The sequence below is a fragment of the Lepidothrix coronata genome, unplaced genomic scaffold, assembly GCF_001604755.1.
Source record: "Lepidothrix coronata isolate B3197 unplaced genomic scaffold, Lepidothrix_coronata-1.0 Scaffold2, whole genome shotgun sequence".
NCBI lineage: Eukaryota > Metazoa > Chordata > Aves > Passeriformes > Pipridae > Lepidothrix > Lepidothrix coronata.
Window position 1 is genome coordinate 11443287 of NW_016690182.1, and position 7698 is coordinate 11450984.

Consider the following 7698-nt stretch of genomic DNA (forward strand, 5'->3'; position numbering starts at 1 on the left):
TGATCATCATTTATTCCTAACTTTTTAGGATAACTCATTAGGATATGGGAAATAACACTGTTGCAATAACCTGTAATAATTAAGATCCTACAAATGCTGCCACTTTAAGCTCTGTTAGGTAAAAAGATCTGTTCAAAGGCAATATTGGGGATTTAGGCCCAAAACTAATATAAGTATGTAGGTAGTTTTGTTGCTACAAAAGGAAAGGAACAAACTGTTTATTTTGAAAACTCTGTTTTGTCAAGGAGAGTTTATTTTACAGGTTGCTTGTCTATATTTCTGGATTTCATAGGTATAGAAGACAATAGACTTTTAAATTATTAAACAAGTAGCTGTCCCTTACTTTTGTGACATCTCGATGAAACCAAATTGTTCTTTTGGTTTTACACCTCAGCTTTGCAAAAAGAGTTGGTATAAATTATCCACATGTGCCCATGAATTTGCATTTCATAGCACCCACATTACTCTCTTCATTCACTGCCTCAAAAACCAAGAGAGACGTGGTGGAAGCCAACAAGGTGTGAAAGGAAATAACTGACCCATTTATTTTCAGCAGACTTAATTTTAAAAAGTTAATTTGAGTAACCTGCTAATTGGATAAATCATGCGGATCTGTTGGTAGAGCTGCATGAGAATGGCAGCACAACCTGTGGGACACTTTCCAGGGCTCCAGCCCTGATCAAGGCACTGATTGCATGGCATCACCTCACTGGGAGAGTGGCTGCTGAGCCACGGGATGTGACAGGGCTGCTGAAAGCAATTTTCCTGTGTAACCCACTGGACTGGACTGAAATCAGCTGTGAAAGCCATCTAAACATGCACTTTATCTGTCAGACTGGAGGATCCCAGTGAAGTTTAGTGGGTATGTCTTCACAGGATTCCTGCATAGCCTCTCCCAGGGAAATACATCTGGAAAGGCAGCCTGCACACTGCTCTTCCCGAAGAGAAGGCAGCACAGTGAGTCATTGCTGAGCCTGAGACTGCTCAGGATTCATTCACTGCCTCTACCTGGAACACCGACAAAACCATCAGCACAGCCTCCCTCAGCTCCCCCTCCTCTCTTCCTCCCTCTGTGGGTTTCCACTCCTCCCTTTGATATTTTATGTAAATATTACAGTTGGGTGTAAGAGCTCTCTCTTGTGTCAGCGCTTGCCATAATTCCCTGTCTCAGACAAACCAACCAAAAGGGACCACCCTTGTCAGATTCCAAGCTTCCATCACCAATTCGGTACTCTCAGTGTTTGTGTGGATACTGGAAAGCTTGGGAATGGCCTTCATTAGAAGAGCAAAGCAAAAATCCAGGATCATCTAAATGAGTTAGGATCTAAGTCCAGAAATGGATGTGAAATTCCTGCATTTCAGTGGCACATTAGGAGGCACCAACAGGTGGATCATCAGGTTTCCATCGTGTTTCTTTGTCCTCTTCCAGAGGTTATTCGTCCTTCCCCCACCACATCTCTGGGTAGAAGCATACACATGCTGTTTTATTACTAGGCTGTCAAAAACCTCCAGGGTAGAAGCCCTACCATTAAAAATTCAAACTCATCCAGAGGATTTTCAGAATTGATGTTCCAGAGATGCAGCTGCTTATCAAAACTGTAGTCACAGAATCACAGAATCACTGAGGTTGGAAAAGACCTCCAAGATCATTGGGTCCTCTTCAGCTGGTGGAAACCAGCAGGTATTTACAGCTGGAGGCACGTAGATCCCTGAAGGGTTCACGTGGGTTTTAACAGGCTGCCTCTCATTTTAAAGTTTTGATGTTAACCACTGTGCCTGCTGGAAATAAATACATTAAGATCATTTTTAGTGAGTGAGCTTTAGTTTTTCAGTTCATCCCTGGGAGTTTCTGAGTTAGGAAAGCTTGTCCTGAGATCATTCTTAGAACCAGAGGACTGAATGCTGGAAAGTTGTTTCTGTAAATTCTGAATGGCCCAGTCCATTCTGTTGTCACAACCTTCATGAGATGCCTGGGTTCAGGAAACTACTTATTATTTGCTTTGTTTTAAAAACGTTCTTAGAACCAGTGGACTGAATTCCGGAAAGTTGTTTCTGTAAATTCTGTCTTGACAGAAGTTCCTGATCTCTGCAGGCTGATGTTGTCAGCTGTTGTTATTGCTTTGTTAGATGCAGTTGTCTCTGATTGCCCTCAGTATTAGGTAAATCATTCTTTTCCCAATTCAGAGGCTGAGGACTGAATGCAGAAGTATAAATTTAGGCATAACCTTATGTCTGTTCTTTTCCAGTGGCAAACATGATCCTGTTGAATCCCCCACAGGTGCTGCCAAGATCTCGCCCTCATGATGTAATCTTGCTTTTTCTGTCCTTCCCAGCCAACTCTTTCAGTATTTTATTGATTACTGTGCCACTGTTGGAGCCTACCACCTTTCACAGTCATGCATTATGCATCTGCTTCTCTTTTAATATTCTTAATACTTATCTAATGCTCTCTTTTTTATTTTTTATTTTTTTTTGCAAATATAACTGGGTTTACTATCTTATTTATTCTGGAAAAATGCCAGTCATTTCTATCCTCTGTATGGTCTTTTTTTGCCCTTTAAAACATGCAGACACACAGTCTGCAAGGTTTGCTTGCTGTGGTGATCTTGATCTGAACTGATTGTCCTTCATTAAGTACACTGACTCTTGCTTCCAGCTTCGAAGTGAAAGGTGCTCACTTTGTGTGGGATTCAGGCCAGTGGGAACCTGACTTGAAGTTCATGTTTTCTGTGTGAGCAAGACCCTGAACTCCACTAACTTCCAGGGGACTTGTACATCATAAACCCATTTATATCTTTTCTTACCTCCTGATGGAAACACCCTCTAAGTGTCCGGGCTTTTGGAGTAGAAGTGTTTTAAAGAAAACTGTTGGAAAGGCTATGAGATAAAGGCTGGTTTTTGTCATGTATTTCAAATTTGTGTTCCAGCCTGACTGTATTTCCCAGTGTCACCAACACTCACGTGCAGACACCGTGAATTCTTTAAGTGTGGTACAATAACAGACCCCTCGGCAGCTGGAGTCTCCTGCTATTAGGAGAGATGATTTGCTGAATATTCCTCTGTATAGAGAGAGGGTTTGAAGAGGCTGTGATTTGCATGGCATGTGCTGATGTGCACTTTGCTGTCATGGGAAATGAGGCTCCTTTGTGTGTGGAAGAACACAGCTGAAAGTACCAGCCAAGGCTGCAGTGGCTGAATGACTCCCACACACACGGCGTGAAAAATCCCCTGACATCTGGAAAGGTCAATCAGCTTCTGTTTGCTTTGGTTTGATTTTAATCGATACCTGGATTTACTTCTACAAAGTTACTGTGTGGCCCAGTCCATTCTGTTGTCACAACCTTCATGAGATGCCTGGGTTCAGGAAACTACTTATTATTTGCTTTGTTTTAAAAACAGCTGTGACACTGGAAGGCATTCTCTTCATGCACCTCTTTCTCAAAGATCTTCTCTGCCCTCAGAGCTTAGTTTGGGTTTCAATATATTTTTAGAGAGCAAGCACAACACTTTCTGCCCACACAAATTTAAAATGAGCTGCTATTAGTTCATGTGCTTTTCCTGATTTGCTTCCTTTATAGTAACTTGATGTCCTCGATGCTGGAATATCATCATTTCAGGCAAACTGAGCCTCCTCCCACACATAGAAGTTCCAATAACCATAATGCAAATACTCCTGTGAAAATATTTGAGACTGGTTATGAAGTAAAGGAAGAAATGCTCCTTCTTTATGGGTGCAATCACAACAGAAGTTTTCAGCATTTGGTATATTCTGTGGTCATTTTGTCCATCCAGGGATCTTTCAGGCAACACTTTGGGGAACTAAAAACATTTTATTTAATCTGTTTTCCATTTTCTTCAATTTAATTCTTTTGATTCTTGTTATTTCAAAGTCATTCACACAAATATGAAAATCAAAGGCAAGTGGATGAGACAAATGCATTTTATTCTCCTACAGAACAAGGCACCTATGGGGATAAACTAAATGTGACCCTGAGAGCTGTCAAGACAAATTAACTGGTCAAAACCCATCTGAACAAACTCAAATTTAAACTGGGTAAAACTAAAAAGAGAGGTCTCTCAGCTGTCATACTTAACATTTAGACCTACAGTGTTTAAGGAGTCAGATGTACCTTCCATTTTTTTCCTAAAGGACAAACTTATTTAAAAAATAAACATTAATATCTGAAGCATTACTGAATTCTTGCCAGCAGCCAAAAAGAGCTTAAAAAGTCAGGGGAAAAAAAAGGCCTTTTTTTGAGATGGAAATTAATTCAGTAAAAATTATCATAACTGCCAAAGTGGTAATGTGATGATTGGGAATTTAAGTTGTAAGCAAAACAAATCTTAATTTTTTAGGCAGATGAGCCAAATGTTACAGGAGAGTATTAAATCAGAGGTATTTCTTTGGAGCAAAGTCCTTTTGGTGAGAAAGGTAATTTCTGATGCAAAGAGATACAGCCCATATCCTGAAAACTGACTAAATCATACTTGTGAAATTAAATGTGAATGGTAAACGTTCCTAATTGAGCCCAATTAATTCAAGAAAGCACCACAGTGAAGATGTTGTAGACACACAGTGAGAGCTGCTGACCACAACAGTGCACCAGATGTATCTGAAGTAAACAATACTGCTTTCCCAGCCAGTGCTTCCCAGAAAAGCATCCAACTGGATTATAACTGTACTGAAGGTTGCCTTTAAATCTGTTTGGTTTTTTCTTCTGGAATTGATAAATTATATGCATTTAAGATACAGAAAAAGACATGTCTTTAAAACCTACAGAGAAAAGTACATTTCATCCTGTTTTTTTCTGAGCTGACCTTCCCTGTAGTTGTCATCTATCACGAGGGACAACCACGAGTGTCCGAGGGGACTGCCAGAGAAATCCAACCCCAATATGCCAGAGCTTGTCCTATTTCTGAGCAGTGTCCTCTGCTACTTGAAATCCACTTTTTCCTGATTCTCAGCACAGGTGAGTTATTTTGTACATCAGTTGTTTATCCCTGGCTCCCCTCAAGATCCTTCTGTCGTTTCTTCTTCCCTCATAAAAGCCCACTTGCTGCTCGTATCGATCTGTGCTGGAGCCTCTCCCCAGAGCTTTGTGTTACCACTTTTGTGATGCTCACAACAGCAATGCTCTTCTGCAAAGTGGAGGTCCCATCTATAATTGATGTATATTTGCCTATCAGAACAACCACGTGTTTTCACAGGGTTCTCGTGCCAACTTTGCCTTTGAGGCAGTTCTTGGTCCAAGCAAATCAACTCTGACTGGACTTTGGAGTGTTTCTGAAGACCTTCGTGAACTGGGGATTGCAGGAGTTGATTCAGCTTCAGCTACACCCTGAGGAAGCCTGAATTCAGCTGCTGAACTCAGGATGAGCAAGATCAGGCATTTTAGGAAGAGAACATGCACATCAGTCTGTGTTTAGGAGTATTCTGGGATGCTGTTTCCTGTGCTTGAAGCACTCAGTCTTCTGAGACAAAATGTACTGAGGAACGAGCCCTTGCAACTCTATCTATGTAAAATAAACAAAAAAAAATGTCTTATGGAATCAAATTTGACACAACTTTATTCCTCTTCCCCCCCCCACCCCCCTTTAATTGCTTACTTCCATTTTCTCCTGCTGGAACACTTAAAATGGAGAGGTTGGTTAGAAATTCGAAACTTGAAGTGAAAATTGTGTAACTCAGATGTACGTGTTAGTGTTCCACATTCTAACTATGCCTTTTAATTTTGTAACAACCATTAGTGGCAGGGCTGACAAATGGTAGAAACCCGAAAAAAAGGTGTCAGAATAATTTCTCGCTCGTCTCTTTTCTTTTTCCCTGCTACCTACAAAGAGAAAAGGGAGCCTGTGAGATTGCATCAGCCAGGAAAAAATAGAATCAAGAGGGAGAGATGTGATGGAAATTCCTATAAAATCTATTCTCTGATTAGAGGTATCATAAAGTGTATGAAGAAACACAGGGGATTGCCTGGAGTTTTCTTTTGACAAAGAGGCATCAGCACATGGCAGGGCAGACAGCTGGAGTCTGTGAAGTGACAATCTTATCTGGTGTATTTATTACAAGGAAAGGGAAAAAATACTATATGCATGTCTTCAAGTTAAAAAGAGATAGGCTGATAGCCTGTTTTGAACTGAGACACAAAAACAGTGCCTTCTCCAGATTCATGAACTAATTAAAATCTATAACGCAGGGAGTACCAAGAGAGAAATGAGCACATTTTACATATTCTGTTAATGTCAAACACTGAGTGTAATTTTTCGTCTTAAAGTCTGTGTAGTGAAAAGAAATTAAGCACAGGAGTTTTACTCCATTAGATTGCTAAAGCAAATTTTCTGAGTGTAGGACTGGGCACGAAGAGAGAGTTCTCCCTTCCATGTTTTAAGATGGGAAATAGGAGAATGGGAAAATTGCCAAGGTTCTTGATACTATTAAGCAATGCCCTCCTGAAATCATTATGGTTTTGGACATTACCCGTGGCTTTAGTTCTGGGAGTTCCACACCTGGAATTAATGCACAAAGAAACCATAATTTTCATCAGCTCAGAGGAAATATGAAAACAACCTGCTCTCCTTGCCCTGAGAACGGTGTCTCCTGGCTCTGTTTTACCTCCAGAGTCACTGTGTCTCTCCAAAAAGGGCACACAGACCTCACGTGGCTCCTCTCCCACACCCACGTGGCCCGGGGGCTCCAGCTGCTGCTGAGACCCCAGTGTGGCACCCAGGCAAGGCCCAGGAAAGTCTGTCATTAAATACCTGCTCAGGTTTCAGAGTTCAAGGTTGGAATTTGCCGTGAGGGGTCAGATGCTCAGCGTGCAAAGGGGTGCTGGAAGTTCGGCTGAGGAGATGTGCTGTTCTAGTAGAATAATTTTCTACCTAAAATTCAGTATTTCCTTGCAAAAAAAGGAATATCAAAAAGGAAGACTAAAGAGTTTTGACACAGATGACAGTCAGAGCTTTTCCAGGGAGTTCTGTGGCAGAAGATTCTCCATTTTGCTGCAATTCTCCTTGGTTGTGCCTGCATTTATTGGCTTAGAGTACACGAAGAAATATTTTTGTTTGTTTGTTTTGATGTTTGTTTGATCTTTGCACGAATAATCAACATTCTAGGCCAACACTTCCTGCAAAGAATATTGCAAAGACCCAGCTATCTCTTTCCAAAAGAGCTGGCTCTTCAAACACGGTGTTCCAGAATTGTCCATCTGTCTTATTTGACGTCTTCCTCAGCCTGCTGCTCCTCCTTTCTCGATTTGGAGGGGAGTTGTTTTTAGGGATAACATCAAAGCAGGCTGTGCCCGTCCCACTTCGAACACCGCCAGGGTCTGTGTTATGTAAATGGCAGAGAATCGCTGCCCGAGAGAGGCAGCGCCAAAGCAGGTAGTGATTTAATGAAAAGCACTGCGACCGAAAGGGCTTTGCCGGAGTCCCGTGTGCCGGGAATGCTGAGGAGCCCGTACCTGTCAGCAGCTTCCCAGCTGCACTTTCTCTTCTCCCTCCTTTTCCAAGCCAACTTGAACTCAGGGAACTGCGTGCTCAGGAAAACCTTAAACCGAGTCTGTAATCAGTCTGGCCGCAATCAATGCAGCACAGTTCATCATCTTTATTAACTGAATTAGCTTTTCCTTTTTCTTTTCTTTTTTTTTTTTTTTTTTTTTTTTTTTTTTTTTTTTTTTTTTTTTTTTTTTTTTTTTTTTT

At 41.2% G+C, this 7698-nt stretch overlaps 1 protein-coding gene and 1 long non-coding RNA gene across 5 annotated transcripts in view; one reads left to right on the forward strand and one right to left on the reverse strand.

Moving 5' to 3' along the window:
- Window positions 1-249, forward strand: part of LOC108497582 — a 4401-nt gene extending 4152 nt beyond the window's left edge. For both annotated transcript variants that reach the window (XR_001874888.1, XR_001874891.1), the window contains exon 3: window positions 1-249. This exon is cut by the window's left edge and continues 977 nt beyond it. This is a non-coding gene — a long non-coding RNA (uncharacterized LOC108497582).
- Window positions 1-7698, reverse strand: part of LOC108497536 (connector enhancer of kinase suppressor of ras 2-like) — a 169936-nt gene that overhangs the window by 147442 nt on the left and 14796 nt on the right. The gene's annotated exons all lie outside the window — the stretch shown is intronic.